Below are 18,153 nucleotides of genomic sequence, written 5' to 3' on the forward strand. Positions count from 1 at the left end.
TAATGATATCCTCCTACAACGGTCAGTAAATTGCATTCAGTAAATGGTTGAGAAGCGGTTATAGGATGCGGACCTTCCACACCCAAGCGTCAGAGGCTGCGAAGAGTTTGTGCAGGGGACCTCCTTGCCTTTTTAAAAAGTCCATAAGGCCCGCGGAGCCTGGGCGAGGCTTCGGAGGCGGGGGCGGGCACGCGCGGGCCAATCCTTGGCCCGGTTCAAAGGGCCAATCAGGGGGGGTTTTACAGGGGCCGCGTCCGGCGGGGGCGGGGCCGGGGGCGGGGCGCGGCCGCAGCCACTCTCTGGGACCGCTCTGCACGCGCGCGGTGCCGTTCCGCACGGCAACCTGCAGAGCCCCGCTAGCTAAAATCTAATTTCAGATTGGACAAGTAAGTGACCCTCCTCCCAGTCCCACGTGTGCAGCAGGGGCTTTTGCAGGCGCGCAGGCTCGTAGCGCCCACGTTCTCCAACCCGAGAGCTCACCCGGCCCAAGCCTCCCCCACCTTTCCCGCAGTCGCCGCCCCTTCCTTTTGGTCTTCCTTCTCCTGCCGCTTAAGTCTCAAGCTAGCAGGGCCTCCGCCCCCCGGGATGCTGTTGAGTTCCCTGTGCCCTCTCCTGGTTGAGGCGGCTGGCCCCTCGAGAGAAGGGTCGGCCTTTACTGCATCCCCAAGGCTGTCTATGAGATGTCGGGAACCCGGGGTCCTCTGCCATCTCCGACCAATTAACTGTGTTCACGCTCTCTATATTTTAGTCACTCCCTCCCTCCCCCGGACCCCTATTTTAGGATATTTTTTCCTGAACAGTTTTGAGTGTTTAATACAAATCTGGCTGCCTAAGACATTTTAAAGGCCAGTGCTGCTTGTAACTTCAAACGCTTTCAGCAGCTTGTGATAACGTCTAAGGTGCATTTTAGTTGTGATGGTATAATGCTGTTTGGTTACAGTTAGCCTGGCAGGAAAGGCCTAATGTTATCCTTGCTTTTTAATTCATTTCCCTTCTTTTAAGGATTGGCAAGATGTAAAATGGTGAATTTCCCTAATCATTGGCTATTTTCCACGAAAGCACTTCTTAGGTCTTAATAGCGTCCCTGAATTAAAGGGTCAGTCACTACCAAAACATGGAACAGCATTAGGTTAATTTTTTAAAATAGGAGATCTGGAGGGAGGAAGTGATTACACTTTTGAATTGTAAATCAGTGAGAAAGAAGGCAGGTCTTCTCTTGGTTTGTGGCTATTATACAGATGGTAGAGTTTTGCTTTGTTTTGTTTTTGCTTGCTTTTCTTTTTTTATGATCCACCAAATGTATATCCTGATTTTTTTACTTTTTATGGTTCCCAGCTGGGTCTTGCAGCCTTTCGACTGCCTCCTGGTCTTCTGGGAGTCTCCTGTTAATGAGGCCCTCTGCCTGGCTCTTGACCTGATGATCACTGGCCTGGCTGTTGGAGGGATCAGCTGAGGAGGACGTGTGAGTGGGAGGCCCAGAGGATTGTTGACTAAGGATGATAAGGGAAAGACCAGAGAGGGTGAGAAGGGCCTTGTGATTGATTTTGAGGGGAAGCGAGCTTGGGAGCCTCCCTTGCTGGATTTGGAAATCAAAATATGCGTATTGGGAGAAGGGAATAATCCTGAGGGTGGAGATCTGTATCTTTCTGGATGAAAGTAAGAAGTTTACTGGGAGGAGACTGGGCCTTCTTCCAGGCTGTGTTAATTTTTGCTGTGGACCTTGTCTTTTCCTGGAATCTGGTTCCCTTTCCCTAACCTTTCACTTAGTTCAAATCACAGTCAATTACCAGCTGGTTTTGAAAACAGTTTAGAGGTAATGAATCTTGCCCAGCCGGAATAGGGACTACCCCCCCCCCCCACCTCCCTCCAGGGGATTTGAAATAATTATTTCACCAGAATGTACTACGGAGATCACTTAACCTCACCTGCCCATCTCTTTATACAGAGAAATACAAAATCAACCCAGGTGGTGGTCTAAGGGTCATCCAAACCAGTTCTTCCATTCATTCATTTGTTCACTAATGGTGTGGCATGTATTCTGGGCCTGGTACTGTGGTAGGCCCTGGGTAGGTAAAAATGAACAAGGTTTGCTCTCTGCTTCCAACTTTCACTCAGTCTGCTTATTGTATCTAGTCTAATGAGGGAGATTATATGATTCTGAGATTAGTGTTGCGGCAGGGTATGAGGAAGATGCTGGTAATTGACTGTGATTTGAACTAAGTGGAGAGAAGGGCAAATGGCCTAATGTGGGGTTTCGTGGAAGACTTCCCAGAGGAGATCATCCTCGAGCTGAGTGACAGAGCCTCAGTATGAGTGGGCTGGAGAGAGACAAAAGGGAGGGGGATTATTTGTCTTGGGAACAGCGTGTGCAAAACGATATAAACCTGGCACATTGTTGACTCGTATGGCTGGATAGGAAAGGGTGAGGTGGGAAGTCACCAGAAAGGAGGCTGCGGAAGGTGAAAAGGTCAGCTCTGGGAGGATCAGGTGAGTCATATTAAGGGAGTTTGAAACCTATCTCCAGAGCAATCAGGAGCTGTTGAAGTGATACAGATTGGTGTTTTAGAAAGTTAATTCTGGCCTCAGGGTGGAGAGAGGCTTTTATAATACAGGTGAGAGATGGGATAGGGTGATAGTTCTGGACTGGAGAGGGAGAGAGAATACAGTTAACCCTCAAACGATACAGGTTTGAACGCAGATGCACTTATATGCGGAATTTTTACAGTACTGTAAATGTATTTTCTCTCAAGATTTTCTTAACATTTCCTTTATCTAAATTCATTGTGAGAATACAGTATATAAGAATACAGTATATAACACACAAAATATGTGTTAATTGGTTGTTTATATTTTTGGTAAGGTTTCTCATCAACGCTTGGCTATTAGAAAGTGAAGTTTTTGGGGAGTCAAAAGTTGTGAACAGATTTTTATGTCGCGGCAGGTCAGTGCCCCTAACCCCTGCATTGTACAAAGGTTGGCTGTGGAATGGTTAGGAATTAACAGCGATTGGATGTAGGGAATGGGAAAGGAGGGAGCAGTTACAGTGCCGTCAGGGAAAAGGCTTTCCCAACTGGGGTATTTTTCAACAGCTTTATTGAGGTATGCTTGACATATAATAAACCGTATATATTTAAAATATCTAATAGATGTTTTGACGTGTGTCTGGGTCTGTGAAACCATCATCACAAGTAAGATAAAGAACATCTCTAACATCCATAAAGATTACTTGTGCTCCTGTGTAATCCCTTCCTTCCTGGTTCTCCCAACCCCCCCCCCCCCCCCCCCCCCAGCAACCAGTGATCTGCTTTCTGTCAGTATAGATTATTTAATATTATTTTAGGATTTTATTTGTGGGGTCATACAATACGTATCTCTTTTGCGTGGTGGCTTTTACTTAGCTTGATCATGTTGAGATTCATCCATGTTGAGCATGCACACATACTTCATTTGGTGCATTGCACGAATATACTGTACTTTATCTATTTACCTGTTGGTGGGTATTTGGATTATGGGCTGCTTTTTGGCTACTACAAATAAAGCCACTAGGACTATTCATATCCATGCCTTTGAATGGGCCTATTCTTCGATTTCCCTTGGTTAAATACCTAGAAGGAGGATGGCTAGTTCACATGGTAGGTGTGTGTTTAACTTTTTAAAAAGCTGTATTTCAGAGCGATTGTGCCTTTTTGCATTCCCTTCAGTGGTGCATGAAACTTCCGGTTGCTCCAGCACTTGGTGTGGTCACTCGTTTTAATTTTAACCATTCTGATAACATGGAGTCCTCTTCCAGGGAGTTTTAACATTTCCCTAATGAATAATAATTTCAAGCTTCTTATCATGTGCTTACTTGCCCATATATGTATCATATATCTTCTTGGGTGAAGTGTTTGTGAAATCTTGTGTTCACTTGTAAAAAATGAGCCGTTTATTTTCTTACTGAGTTTTGAGAGCTTTTATATACTCATTGCAAGTTCTTTATGTCACTTGTGTGTACAAATATTTTCTCCCATTTTGTGGCTTGTTTTTTCATATATTTTTAAGCTTATTTATGAGAGACAGAGAGAGAGAGAGAGAGAGAGAGAGAATGCAAAGGGGACTGGCAGAGAGAGAATGGGAGAAAGAGAATCCCAAGCAGAACCCCACTGACATGGGGCTTGAACTCATGAACTGTGAGATCATGACCTGAGCCAAAATCAAGAGTTAGATGTTTAACTGACTGAGCCACCCAGCCACCTCTTCTCTCTTCATTTTCTTAACCGTGTCTTTTCATAAGCAGAGTTCCCAATTTTGATGAAGTCTAATTTGTGAGTTTATAACTTTGATGATGACTCTTTTATCAATTTATTATTTTATGGGTCATTGTTTTAGTAATTTTATGTAAGAAGTCAGGCCTAGCCAGAACTCTCATTTTCTCCTATTTTTTTTTTTTTTTTAATGTTTATTTATTCTTGAGAGACAGAGACAGAGCATGAATGGGAGAGGGTCTTGGAGAGAGAGGGAGACACAGAATCCGAAGCACCCTCCAGACTCCAAGCTGTCAGCACAGAGCCTGATGTGGGCTCAAACTCACGAACCATGAGATCATGAACTGAGCTGGAGCGGGCCACTCAGCCGTCTGAGCCACCCAGGTGCCCCTCTCCTATTTTTTTAAAGAAGCTTCATTGTTTTGGTTTTACGTTAAATCCACAGTCTGTTTTCAATTAATCTATAGCATCAGATATGAAACAAAGTTAATTTTTTCATGTATGTCATTAATTGTTCTACTACCATTTGCTGAAAAGCCTATCCTTTCTCCATTGACTTGCCTTTGCTCCTTTGGTTAAAATCAATTGACTGTGTATATGTGGAGGCCCATTTCTGGTTGTTTGGTTTTGTTCCGTTGTTCTCTTTGGCTGTTTTAATGCCCAATACTGCATAGTTTTGATGACTATAGTTTCATAATAATATGATAGGAAAAGATAGGATTCAGTAGGCAGAGAGGGAAAGATGATCTGAGGTCCCTGGGTGGGGAACAACACATATTTTGGAACAATTCTGGGAGTGGCTGACTACAGTAAACCCCCTCCGGCATAACGTTCCTCTGAAGAATGTAACAGACACCACCTACTCCCCCACCAGTTTCCCTCAGGAATTTGACAAAAGACCTAACTGAAAATAAGGAGTAGACCATAAAACATATGACCCAGAAGGAATGATATGGCCATAGCCCTTATACAATGGAATCGAGCCAATCAGGAATGGACAACCCAGCACCTAGTGTTATCCAGCCAATAAAGGTAGGACCTGAGAAGGAACAAGGAGGAAGGGAAGGGTGGGTGTGTGACCAGAACCTTATTAAACAAGGACCCCTGTTCTATAGTCCACAGGTATTCACCTTTGAATGCCCCCTCTCTCTAAAGACAGCTTTCCTACCTCTTGCTTTCTAATCTTAGACTCTAATAAACTTTGCCTGCTGCTCATTCTGTGTCCACCTGTTCATTCTTCGAAGTGGCCAGACAACGGATCCGGGTATTGAGGTAAAAAATCTTGCAACAATTAAGTATTGAAGCCAGGTAGTATAGGTGGATTTTGAAGTACATCTTCAAAAGTTGCTTTGGTTTTTCTAGGTGCATTACATTTCCGTATTGATTTTACAGTCATTTTGTCAGTTTCACAAAAAAGACCTATTTAGATTTAAGTTAGAACGACATTAAATCTCTACATTAATTTGGGAGCAAATTGACATCTTAACAATTGAGTGTTCTAACCCATGGTTGGTATATCTGTTTATTTAGGTCTTCCTTAATTTTTCTCAGTGTTTTGTACCTTTCAGTAGGTAGGTCTTGCACATCTTTGTCAGGTTATCTGTAGGTATCCTATTTTTTTGATGCTATTGAAATGAAATTATCTTTTAAATTTTATCTTCCAGTTTGTTGCTGCTTGTGTATTGGTCACGTATCCTGCAATCTTGCTAAACTCCTTTTCAGTTCTAATAGCTTTTTTGTGGATGCCATCAGATACTCTATGTAGGTGATCATGTTATCTGTGAATAAGGACAGTTTTACTTTCTTCCTTTCAATGTGGCTGCCTTTTATTTCTTTTTCTTGCTATAGTGCTCTGGTTAGAATCTCTACTCTGTGTTGCATGGAAGTGACATCTTCTTTCTGATCTTTCTTAGGGAGAAACATTCATTTTTTCATCATTAACTATGATGTATGATATTAGTTGAATAGTTTTTATAGTAGGTTTTTATCAGGTTTAGGAAGTTTCAGTCTGTTCCTATTTTGCTGAGACATGTTGAAATTTTTTTTTTTGTTTTTGTCTTTAAATGAAGAATGAATTTTTTTTTTTTTTTTTTTGGGTCAGGTGTTCTTTTCTGTAACTATTAAGACCTTTTTTTTTTTTTTTAAGAATCTTAATATGATGAATTACATTCACCGAATTTTTTTTTTTTTTTTAATGTTAGACCTTGTACTCCTGAAATAAATCCCACTTGGTCAGGACCTATTATCCTTTTTATAGTTAGTTGGATGCTAAAATTTTAAGAATTTCTCCATTTATGTTAATGATAAATATTGATACAGTTTTCTTTCCTTGTGTTGTCTTTTAAGTTTTGTTATCAAGATAATTCTGGTCTCAAAAATGAGTTGGAAAGGATTTCCTCCAATTCAGTTTTTTGGAAGAGTTTGTATAGAATATTATTTCTTCCTTAAATGTTTGGTAGAATTCACCAATGAAGATGTCTAGAGTTCTTTTTGTTTTTGGTTTTCTGTCAAGAAGAGGAAGAACTCAACTGATTTAATAATACAGGACTATTCAGATCATCTGCTTTTTCAGTGAGGTTTGGTAGTTCCTATATTTTAAGGAATTTGTACATATCTTCTTAGTTGCTCATAATATTCCCTCATTATTTTGATATCTGTAGAATCTGTTGTGATTTCATCTCCCTCATTCCTGATACATAAGATCCTAATACTGGCATCTTTTCTCTTTATTTTCCTGGTTATTCTGTTCAGAAATGTATTAATTTGATTGGTCTTTTCAAAAAAAACAGCTTTTGGTTTTATTTATTTTCTGTAGTCTTTTTTTTTTAACTTCTTGATTTTTCCTCTGAAATTGTTTGTTTGTTCTGCTAACTTTGGGTTCCTTTTACTCTTCTCTAATTTCTTAAGATGGAAATTGAGTTATTTATTTGAGGCAACTTTTCTATTACATGCTTATGACACTATAGATTTATTGCATCAAGTGCATCCTACCACTTCTGCTATATTTTTATTTTCATTCAGTTAAAATACTTTATATTTTTTAAATGGCTTCTTTGATCCATGTGTTAGAAGTGTTATTCAGTTTCCAAATATTTGAGGACTTTCCACTTATCTTTTAATTACTGATTTATAATTTAATTCCATTGTGGTCATAGAAGGTACTTTGTAGGATTTGAATTCTTTTGGGGCGCTTGGGTGGCGCAGTCGGTTAAACGTCCGACTCCAGCCAGGTCACGATCTCGCGGTCCGTGAGTTCGAGCCCCGCGTCAGGCTCTGGGCTGATGGCTCAGAGCCTGGAGCCTGCTTCCAATTCTGTGTCTCCCTCTCTCTCTGCCCCTCCCCCGTTCATGCTCTGTCTTTCTCTGTCCCAAAAATAAATAAACGTTGAAAAAAAAAAATTTATGAATTCTTTTAACTTCTTGAGACTATTTTTTGGCCCAGAATATGGTCTGTCTTGGTAAATGTTTGATGTGAACTTAAAGTATGTGTGTTCTGCCCCTTTTTGGATAGAGTGCTTTTTACTTATCAATATATCAGCTTTGCCGACTACTGTATATTACATCCTTGCTGATTTTGTGTCAACTTACTCCATCATTGAGAGAATTACCGAGAGAATGGTGTTAGAATCTCTGAGGATAATTATGGATATATGCATTTCTCTTTGCATCTCTATCACATTTTGCTTTATGTATTCGGATGCACTGTTATTAGGTGTGTTAATATTTAGGATTGTTAGGTTATCTTGGTGAATCATCCCCATTATTATTTCTTAGTTTCTGGGAATATTCTTGACTCTGAAATATACTTAGTTATTAGACCTGTAGTGTTTTGCTTTAAAATCTACTTAGTGTGATAATGATTTAGCTTTCTTTTGAATGCTCTTTTGTTGCATATCTTTTTCTTCTTTTTACTTTTAACCTGTGTGTTTCTTATATTTAAAATGGGTTTCTTATAGGCAGCATATAGTTGGACTGGATAACGAAGTGAGGCCTGCTAATTTCTGCCTTTTAATTGGAGTATTTAGACTATATTTAATATAAGTATTTGTATGGTTTCTTTTAAATTTTTAAATGCACCCATCTAGCTTTTTCTTTTCATTTCTATTTGTTCCATCTGTTCATTGTTCTTTTTACTCTTTTTCTGCCTTCTTTTGGGTTGTTTTTTTATAATTTCATTTTTTCTCTCCTTTATTGGCTTACTAGGCATAGCTTTTTCTTTTGGTATTATTTTAATGGTTGCTTTAGGGTTTACAGAATACATCTTTAATTTATCAGAGTCAACTTTCAAGTGGGATTATACCACTTAACATATAATATAGGAACCCTATAACAGTATGTTTATAATTCTTGCCTCCTAGCCTTTGTGCTACTGTTATTTTATATTGTACATTTTATATCTACATAGGTTTAAACCCCATGATGTATGGTTATTCTTTTAGTTTTAGGGAGTCAGTTATCTTTTTAAGACATTCAAGTAATTTTTTTTAAAGTTTATTTATTTATTTTGAGAGAGAGAGAATGAGTGAGTGAGGGGGCAGAGAAAGAGGGAGTGAGAGAATCCCAAGCAGTCTGTGCTGGCAGCTGGGAGCCTGATGTGGGGCTTGAACTCACTAGCTGTGATATCATGACCTGAGCCCAAATCAAGAGTTAGATGCTTAACTGACTGAGCCACTCAGGTGCCCCAGACATTTGAGTAATTTTTAAAAAGCCTTTATATGTACCCACATAGTTCCCCGTGTGCTCTACATTCTGTTTTGTTTTATAGATGCAGATTTCCATGTGCTATCATTTTTTGCCTCGCTTCTTATGGTGCAGTCCTGCTGGTAATGAATTTTTTCATCATTGTTTGAGTTAGTCTTTATTAATGCTTCCGTTTTGAATTTTTTTTCCACAGGGTACAGAATTTCATTTTTTTAATTTTTTTATTTTTTTTAGTATATGAAATTTATTGTCAAATTGGTTTCCATAAAACACCCAGTGCTCATTCCAAAAGAGGGTACAGAATTTTAGATAGAAGGTCTTTTTTTTTTTTTCAATACTTCAAAAATCTTACTCTGCTGTCTCCTAGCTTGCATTATTATTTCTGATGAGAAAGCTGTTGTCCTTTCTATTTTTCTTTATTTCTTTCTTTTGTAATGTCGTCTTCTTTAATAATCTTTATTTATTTATTTATTTATTTTAAGGGAGAGTGTGTGAAAGGGAGAAGGGCAGAGAGAGGGAGACAGAGGATCCAAAGTGGTCTCTGGGCTATAGCGGAAAGCCCAATGCTGGGCTTGAACCTATGAACCATGAGATCATGACCTGACCCAAAGTTGGATGCTTAAACTGACTGAGCCAGCCAGGTGCCCCCGTATTTTTTTTTTTTTTTTCTTTTGGGCGATTGTCCCCTCCCCTCCCCCCAAGCTGCTTTTAAGATTTTCTGTATCATTGGTTTTGAACAATTTGAATCTGATGTTGTCTTGGTTCAGTTTTCTTCATATTTCTTTTATTTGGGGTTCATTGGTATTCTTGAATCTGTGGGTTTGTAGTTTTCATCAAATTTGAAATGTTTGTGACCATTGGCTCTTCAAATATTGTTCCTGACCCCTTCTCTGTGCTCTGCCTCAGGGATTCCCATTTCACATGTGTTGTACCACTTGTAGTTTTTCCACAGCTCACCGATACTCTGTCTATTTTTAAAGAATCTTTTCTCTCTGTTAGTGGTTAGTGTCTTATTGTTGTGTCTTAAAGGTCGCTTGTCTTTTCTTCAGTATTGTCCAATTCTATACAGTAAGTTTTTCATCTCAGATATCCTGGTTGTCATTTTTAGCATTTCAGCCTAAAGTTGCTTCATCTTCCATTTCTGAACTTTCAAGTTCAATCTCTCGCCTAGCTTTCTGACATATGAGATACAGGAATCATAGCTATTTTAATATCTGTGTCTACTAATTCTGTCCAGTGTGTCAGTGTGAGGTCACTGCCCATTGATTTTTCTCATTTTGGATAGTATTTTCCTGTATCTTTGCATGCCTGGTAAATTTTGATTGAACACCAGGCATTGTGTATTTTACCTTGTTTTGTGCTAGATAGTTTTGTATTTTTATAAATACACTTGAACTTTGTTCTGGGGTATGAGTGAGGTATTTGCAAACCATTGGATTCTTTTGAGTCTTGCCCTAAGCTTTGTTAGGTGGGACCAGGGTTAATTCTTCTTCACTGCTGAGGTGAAACCCTTCTACTCTACTTAGTACCCTGTGAATTACGTTTTTCCACTCTGACTGGTGTCAGTGGGCACTATTCATGTACCCGTGTGAAGTACACCAATTCTGGGAGATTCTGGCACAAATGGTTTCCTCACATGCATGTGGTGTTTGGTACTCTGCTGAATACTTGAGGAGCACCCTTTGTAGTTCTCTGGAATTCTCCCTCTGTGTAGCTCTCTCTTTTCTTGTACTCTGCCCTAAGAAGTATAGCTTCCTGTTGTCCACAGACTCCTAGCTCTGTTTCCTCAGTGCTGGCAGACTGCAGGGCTTGGCCTGGATTTCCTCTTCCTGTACCATGGTCCCACACTTTAAGCTTCAGCAATTTCAGGACATTTCATTTTCCCTCCCCTTTCTGGGCTCACTGTACTTTCTTGCCTAATGTTCAGGGTCCTGAGAACCCTCATTTCCTATGTATGTATATTTTTAAAGTAGTTTTTGATGGGAGGGTAAATATGGTTCCTGTTACTTCATCTTGGCTAGCAGTGGAGGTCTTCAACTGGAATTTCTGAAGAAAATTTAAAGAAGGGACTATTTGAGGGTATGAGGAAGAGGTTTTGAAGTATCCAGGCACCAGTAATAATGGGACCACTTTTACTCCTTGATGTCTGAAAGGGCACAGTGCAGGAAGTAGATCAAAAGGAAATAGAAGACACCCCCCAATTAGGATAATTTTTTAGTAAAGGAACTATTTAGAGAGATGAGGGCAGCCTGAATCCATGGGGCTGAGAAAGTAGAATTGTTCTGTCCTATGTAAAGGGGTTAGGAGAGGAATGTTACCAGAACCCAAAAGGAGAAACTGTGCAGAAATCTGCCTTGAGAGGCTTTGTTACCTTTGTTCAAGAGATGCAGGTTGTTCGGTCCAAGGGAGCCTGGACCTTACTCTCCTTCCTTCTTGACGCCTTTTGCTACTGCTCTCCATTGTCCAAACCCAAGTAGAAGACAGAGGGTTGGGCGCCTGGAGATCCAGACTGTAGCCCTGGGACAGAGGGTAGGCAGAAAAGGATTGAGTGTATGGTGGGGGGGGGGGGGGCAGGCAGGCTGAGAATAATGTGCACAGGAGTCATAACCTATAGATGCCTGGCAAACAGTCAGCATGGTTGGTGGTGCTGCTCACTGAGAGACAGGAGAGAAGGAATAGTATGTCTGGGAGAAGTAGGTTTGATGTGTGAGGGGGAAACGATGAGATTTCCTTCCCAAACTAGGAATACTTTTTCCGGGAGACTCCTCTATAACATCCTCCCTCCACCCCCCTGCCCCGCCCCCGCCCCCTTTGCCTTCATCATCTTAAATTATTGAGGAGGCTCTTACCAACATGGAGGAAGCAGACTTCATACAGCAGCTACCTATACAGTGATACACGGTGATGTATTTGTGGGGTGGCTTTAGGGAGAGTAGGGCGATGAGGTAGAAATCATTCAGGCTCAGTGTATTACCAGTCCCTTGGCCATCTGCAGTCGGGCCTCCGTTACAGCAAAGTCTGTTGCAGACCAGGCTGACAGCCGAGGAGCTTGTGTTCTGCTAAACCAGCCACAGGATGGAGAGATTTAGAAGGGACTCAGTTACTGGTGGGTTGTGGGGGACGAAGAATGAGAGGAAGACTGTGTAAAGTCAAGAGTGATTTCAACAGACAAGTCTCAGTGTATGTCGTTCACGGAATTCTGGGATGGTAGAACTACTGGCCAACTTTGAGGTTAGAATGAGGCTACTGTTAGGACGTTTAAAAGTATTCGGTGACCTGGTGGAAGGGGCATAGGACCGAAGTCCTTCTCTGATTTTTACTGGTTCTGTGATGGTGGCCAAGTGACCTTACTGCACAGAACCTTAGTTCCCCCATTTCTAAGTATGGATCCCTCCAGGGTTGGGAAAATTAGCAGGGTCACGTCATACTGTGCACAGATACTGTGCTTGGCAAAGAGTCAGCCCTCATGAGATCCAAGGTGAGGATTGGCTCAAACTATAAGTATGTTTGGGAAACATTTGGATTCATGTGAAGATACATCTTGATAAAACAGTAGGAAGAGGAGGGTAGTTGACAAAGGCTCCCTCAGAGCCCTCCTTTGGAGATAGTTTGGGAACATATTCAAGCTCCCTTTCCCTTTTCTCCTGAACAAATTATTCTGCTCTTAGTGTCATTGGATATTGGGCCCCTGATTTGTCCCAGTATATGTTGCATTCATTGGGTCTCCAGGCAGGTTTCCATGTGCTGGTAGTACAGCTTACCTGCTCTCCATACAACATCACATGGAAACGTGAGTGTCTGAAGACCATTCTCATTAAACGTATCAAGTGCGCCTTATCCCTTTTATTTTAGAAAAAGCCATGGCATGGAGGAGCGCTTATAGGAACTGAAAACCTATAGTTTTGGAGGAAAGAAGACCAGTAGGAAGTCACTAGAATCATCATAAAGCATTTGAAAGGGATAGCTCCCCTGAAAGGAATTAGGTGGTTTGGATGATCCCACGGGACAAAAATGAGGTGTGGAGGATGGGAGCCATACAGAGCAAAGCTCCACTCACTATCAGGAAGATCTCTCTTGTTACTACAGTATTAGCTGCTCATTGTGAACATTCCGACAGCAGAGTGGGGAAGTTCAAAATGTCCTCCACGTTTCCACCACCTTTCTTTTCCCTAGGTGTCACTGCAGGAAGCGGGAGTTGGTGTGTGCTTCCTGAATCTTGTGTGTTAGGTCTTAGTACAGTACGTTGACCCTCAACCTGTCGCATCTGTCAAGATCACCTGGAGGGCTTTTACAGTGCTGGCTGTGGAGTTGCACTCCCAGGGTTTCTGAAGCAGTAGATGTGGGCTGGAGGCTGAGAATTTGCATTTCGAGTGTTCCCTGGTGATGCTGATGCTGTTCTTCTGGAGACCACGGTTTTAGAACCACTGATGCTTTTTTTAAAAAAAAAAATTTTTTTAACATTTATTCATTTTTTGAGAGAGACAGATCGTGAGTGGGGGAGGGGCAGAGCGAGAGGGAGACACAGAATCTGAAGCAGGCTCCAGGCTCTGAGCTGTCAGCACGGAGCCCGACGCGGGGCTCGAACTCACAGACTGCGAGATCATGACCTGAGCCGAAGTCGGACGCCCATCCGACTGAGCCACCCAGGAGCCCCACTGATGCTCTGTCTTTAAGAAAAACAAAAAACAACAACAACAAAAAAACTAGTACAAATGTAGTCTCTAAGAACTTGCTCTTTTATTTAATAACATACCATTAACATTTTTCTTTAGCCCCTTTCTCATTGGTATTAATAGCTCCTTATGTGGAAGTTGCAGTAAGTCCCCTATTAGTAAACATTTAATTTGTTTCCAGGGTTTTTGTGAGTGTGCTTTTGCCTTAACGAAAACATGTTGTAGTGTATATTTTTAATGTATATCTTTTAGATGAGCGAATCCATCAATTCTTAGAAGTTAAACTGTAGGGGAGGGGTGCCTGGGTGGCTCAGTCGGTTAAGCAAGCGTCCGACTTCGGCTCAGGTCATGATCTCACGGTTCATGGGTTCAAAACCCCCTGCATGGGGCTCTGTGCTGACAGCTCAGAGCCTGGAGCCTGCCTCTGATTCTTTGTTTCCCTGCCCCTCCCCTGCTCGTGCTCTGTCTTTCTTGCTCTCTCAAAAATGAATAAACATTCAAAAACATAACAACAACAACAACAAAAAACCCTGTAGGGTAGAAGGGGAGATTTCAAAAATGGATAGATAGTGCCAGATTGTTCTAGAGAAGGTTGAACCCCTTACTCTCCCACTAAAAGTGTATGAAACTACCTGTTTCCCCACACTCCTGCAGAAACAGGGTAATATCAAAGTTTTCTATTTTTGCCAACTTGTTACATGAGAATTTATGTTGTTTTGTTTTGCATTTCCTCCATTATTTTATTTGTGAGGCTGAGTGTTCATGTGTGTTCATTGTATTTCTTTTTCTGTGAACTGCAAGTTTGTATTCTTTGCATCATAGGAGGAGGGAACAGAATGAACACAGGTGCCAAACATTCACTTAAGGGATGGCTAGTAGCTCCTAGGGTTGTTGTATAGGGGGTTGAGATTGGGGAGAGGGGTAGGGAGGTGAGGTTAGAGAGGCAGGTGGGCACTAGAGCTTTGAGGTCCTTGCGGGTCAAATAAAGAGCTTGGGCTTTTTGGGGGCAGAAGCAGCATTGGTTCAGTCAGTAGTTTGAGTTTGTCCCATAGTTCTTGGTAATTTTGACAAGGCATGTTTGCGAAATGGCACCATCCAGCTCCCCAAGTGTAAAATGTGACCTTCAAATAACTTGTTCTTTATGCCTTTCACCTTGGACCTAAAATCCACTTGGTCATGCTTCATAAATAGGTAAACACAAGAAGAGGCCAAAGACCCCGGCTTCTGGCTGAGCATGGTCTCTGGAGGAAGGAGTTTTGGAAGATTGTGTTGGGGGAAGGGATTTTGTTGCTCTAGCTAATACTGCCCTGAGCCTTTCCTGAATTTGCTGACATCTGACAGCAGTCACTGAGGTTGGGGGTTCTTCTGTTGTTCTAATTTGAGTGACTTTTCTTGGAAAAGCCTTGGATTTCAGCCAATATGCTAATGATAAGAGCCTTGCTTTGAAGGTCTGGTTAGTTCTGTAGAAAATCAGTTCATAGTTAATTATGTCAGCAAATCAACAGCCTCTTGGAGAAGAAAGTGACAGAGGGAGAGAAACTACATATATACTTAAATTATTCAGAACTCAGAGGTCAGGAATTCACGTTCCAAAAAGAAGAGTCCATGTAATAATAAATCACTGAGTTTGTGTATAGTTTTCCCCGTTACGGGCTTAGCTTGGTAATTGGCATATTGAGGTTACACTATAATAACTTTGCATTTATAATCAGTGTGCCAGCCGTCACCCTCTTTCTGCCCGTTTTGCCTTTTTTCTGCTTCCAGGTTCCTGGCATGGGAGTGTGAGACTGTTGGGCTCGCGCTCTGAGTTTTAGTGAACTCAGTGTAAACTGTATTTTTGGAAGATAGACCGACTCAGATGAGAAAACCCCTTGTCCAAGTAGTTTCTCCATCTTCTCTGCCCCCCCCCCCCCCCCATACAGGTGCCTGGTCAAGGAGGGAGATTGTCCTGAGGGAGAAGCCAGGGGCCTCACACGGAACACAGGCTTGCTGATCATGCTTCTGGAACTCTCCAAGGGCAGAGTGCCTAGAGGCTTTTTATTTTAAAAGGTATTTGACTCTAGTATACATTAAAAATCTTCCCTCTCCCCCACAACCCGGTACTTGCCCCGTTCCTAGGTTACCCTACACTGTGTTGCCAGTAGGCAGGTACTAGGAAGTAGCTAGTAGAACAAACAGTCCATTAGTATCTCACATTTATTAGTGTAGCATTTAGGGTGACATAGTGTTTCTGAATCAGAGCAGAGAGAAACCATTTCTAACGTTTGAGTGTCCCAGAAGATTTCACAGGAAAAACAGACCTGGAAGGGCATTCTGAGTTTGCCCAGGATAAAGGCGCCTTGTTTAGCATGGAAAGCCACGTTGTAGCAGGGACAGCAGCAAGAGCCCTGCTCTGGCTTGGACAAACTTGAATTTGAATACAGCCTCCTTCGTCTCCTGGTTTTGTGGCCATCCACTGGAGATCGATCCTCACAGAATTTCAGCATCCTCGTCTGTAAATGGGAGACACAGCACATACTTGGATGGGTGTTCTAAATGAGGTGTCCCCTCTCCCTTTCTGTGTGGAGAGAATAGCTTGGTGGGGCGTCATAAAAGGCTTCTAAGGGGTTGCTTTATCGGATCCCAGGGATTGAAAAGAAGAGAGAGTCAGCAGGGTTTTACAGAAGAGGATGTGGGAGATCCAAAGTTTCATCTGCTGTTAAGGCGGTGTTTGTTGTTGGAGTTTGAGGATGTCTTCTCATGAGTCAGATTTTCCGTCCATGATTTCTTTAGGACCTGTTCTGTGCATTTGTCCTCGACATGGTTGGATTTTGTATTTGTGTCAGCTGCTGTGTCCTGCCTGTGTGGCTTGTGGAGGGCGGTGGTTTTGGTCATCATCCAGGACTGGCTCAGTTTTGATCCTGTGGCTGCCACATTGTGAGGCAGGCATGGGGGTTTGGTGAGTTCTGACTTTTTTTTCTGCCTTTGGGAATCCAACTTTGAGTTGAAAGAACAGCCAGCCTTTCTCCTGTCTGATTTAATACTTTACACCTCCTTGGATACCTGAGGCTTGTACTTAAACATGGGCTTAGTTCAGAACATGAAGACCCTCAGTATCCTGACAAATCCTGACTTTCTGATCTCGTGGTTGGAGCAGTGATGCAAACAGCAGGCTGGTACTTCGTCTTCCAACCATCATCTCCGCATTCTGTGGAGAAAGGTGGTGTTGGGATAGGACGCTTGGTCCCCAGCGTGTGGCGAGGGTTCCGGCAGCAGCAGCAAGCTGTTTTATTGCCTGGGTGTGTTAGGTTTTGCTGGAAGCACAAACACCGGGAATAACTTGAGTCGTCGCCATTTGATTTTCAGAAGTCAGATTCTTAGGTTAGATTGTCAGCTCTAAAGCCAGAGATCCTGTCTCTTTCAGCTGAAGAGTCCTAGTGTCCTGGCACAGAGAAAGTATTTAGTATTTGCTTCGTTTACTGGGATTTGACCTGTTAGAGTGAGAACACCCGGGCAGGGGCGGGGTATATTGCAGGTGTCCAGAGGTGATCCGGTGTTGGCAGGGACATAATAATAGTCCTCACGATTGGAGCTCCTTACGGAGTGTGTGCCACACATCAGGTGCTGTGCTAGTCGCTTCAGTTCTATAATCTCAGTTAATCTCGTGAACATACTAGGAGATTGGAGCCATAGGAGACAGTTTTTCACCTTAAGAGGAAAACTGGCCATGAGCAACCTGTACTGTTTTCTCCCGGGGGTTTTGTTGGTGAAACCACTAGACATCCAGTTGTTATGAATTGCCAACTGTTATTATTGCCATATGAGCCCTTTACTTCCCATCCGAAGCCTTCTTGCCATCTTACAGCATGCGAGACTCATTTGAAGTGCTGTTCAGTTTTTTCTGTTAGAGGGCCGAAGTGGACAGGCATCCTCATTGCTTATCTCTTTCTTTCCAAACTTACCAAGTGCCTGCTTGCAATTTGACTAACCAAATAAATAAATTGTGTGGAACTCATGTGCCTGAGCTCACAGCAGAGTCCAGAGATCAAAGTTGAAAGAGGATATTGAGTTCCTTCTCAGATCCCTGGGACACTGTTTCTGTGGACACTGTCACCTAATTGATCCTGGTGGAGTGGCCTTTTTGAAGAAATAGGACTGAAGGTAAGCTCCTTCACTCTGGAGGATTGTAGTCGTAGGAAACAATATTCTTGCTATTAGGTTGTATCAGGGAAAAGGAGGAGTAAAGATACAAGACAACCCCCATATGAGGGGTTTTGGGCACAATATTTGTAGCCTTGACACCCTTCTTAGAATTACTGAAATAATTTTGCAAAGAACTGCCTCCCATGTTCATGTCCCTCTTCTTTTTTCACCCTGCATTTGAACAACTTGCACATTTGTTGAAGAATCAGCCGTGAAGCCTGTGGTTTCCTGTGGCATATTTCTAATAATATTTATAGAAGCTATTATTTAATGAGCCATCTAAATATTTATCATAGGAACGGTCTTTTGATCATGAATCGGGGCTAAAAATGAGTCCCGTGCATCCTGGGGGCT

General features: G+C 42.0%; 1 protein-coding gene across 10 annotated transcripts in view; it reads left to right on the forward strand.

Annotated features, from left to right (window-relative positions):
* Positions 1-277: 277 nt before the first annotated feature.
* Positions 278-18,153, forward strand: part of FGGY (FGGY carbohydrate kinase domain containing) — a 420,763-nt gene continuing 402,887 nt past the window's right edge. For 4 of the 10 annotated variants that reach the window (XM_025912763.2, XM_086717131.1, XM_086717132.1 and 1 more), the window contains exon 1: positions 278-386. The gene's annotated coding sequence lies outside the window, so the exon portion shown is untranslated. Of the gene's footprint in view, positions 387-15,539; positions 15,667-17,676; positions 17,758-18,153 lie in introns of those variants that run through there. The other 6 variants (XM_086717127.1, XM_086717129.1, XM_086717128.1 and 3 more) reach the window with 6 other exon arrangements.

This window comes from Puma concolor, chromosome C1, assembly GCF_028749965.1.
Source record: "Puma concolor isolate L17-30 chromosome C1, mPumCon1.1.hap2, whole genome shotgun sequence".
Taxonomy (NCBI): Eukaryota; Metazoa; Chordata; class Mammalia; order Carnivora; family Felidae; genus Puma; species Puma concolor.